Source organism: Penaeus monodon, chromosome 18, assembly GCF_015228065.2.
Source record: "Penaeus monodon isolate SGIC_2016 chromosome 18, NSTDA_Pmon_1, whole genome shotgun sequence".
Lineage (NCBI taxonomy): Eukaryota > Metazoa > Arthropoda > Malacostraca > Decapoda > Penaeidae > Penaeus > Penaeus monodon.
Window position 1 is genome coordinate 28,619,984 of NC_051403.1, and position 852 is coordinate 28,620,835.

An 852-nucleotide genomic window follows, 5' to 3' on the forward strand; every position below is an offset into this window, starting at 1 on the left:
TTTATATGTGAAATTGATAAATACTTCATTCATTACTTTCTGTGACAGAAAAGAAAAACTTGTGAATAAAATTGGTAAAAGCCTGATTGAAGGAGGGAGGTGGTTCCTACGAAATCAACCCCCCCTCCCTCGCATTCATTTCCCTGGTGTATAATGACTTCATGAGTTAAGAACCTTTTGAATATTATGATGGCAACAACTCAGTCTTATGACGCGCTCCAGCCAAGGTACATAACACTTTGTATATCATTTGATATTGTGCTCTTTCACTCTCGGTTCGTCAGTAACTAAATGCTCGAAGACATATGATGATAAATTCCAGGGCAGGCAGGGTTTTAAAGGTTGTTGTAAATGACATCTTCCATGCCATTTTTTGAGTAGAAACCTATTGTATGTATAGATATATAGATATATTTTTTATGCTGTGAGTGGTTCAAATTCTTTTGTGTGTAAACTTGTTATATGTCTGCAGACTTGATGTGAGTGAATAAATTAAGAGATCCTCCTAAGTTTGAATTTTATTTCATAATATCCTTTTGTCCTTTCCTTCTGAAATCCATTGTTGGAGATATGGTGTGTAATCATATCCTTGTATCTCTTTGCCCATCTCTTGCTCTCCTCTCTCTCTCTCTCTCTCTCTTTCTCTCTCTCTCTCTGTCTCATTCTCTCTCTCTCTCTCTCTCTCTTTCTCTCTCAGCGCCCCGCCCAGGCGCGAGAAGTTGCAATTGTCGCCTGGAGGTCACTGCCGTGGCTGGGCACCACGGTAGAGTAATGACTAGGTTCAGCCGAGTCAGCACCAGCCCCTCATGGCTCTTGCGCTTCCTCTGTCTCCATCTCCATCTCTCTCTCTCT

The 852-nt window shown here is 41.1% G+C and overlaps 1 protein-coding gene across 1 annotated transcript in view; it reads left to right on the forward strand.

The window, feature by feature from the left end:
* The window catches only part of LOC119584375 (endoplasmic reticulum lectin 1-like), a 16,261-nt gene extending 15,752 nt beyond the window's left edge, over positions 1–509 (forward strand). The window contains exon 11 of the mRNA XM_037932951.1: positions 1–509. This exon is cut by the window's left edge and continues 2,026 nt beyond it. The gene's annotated coding sequence lies outside the window, so the exon portion shown is untranslated.
* The last annotated feature ends 343 nt before the right edge of the window (positions 510–852 follow it).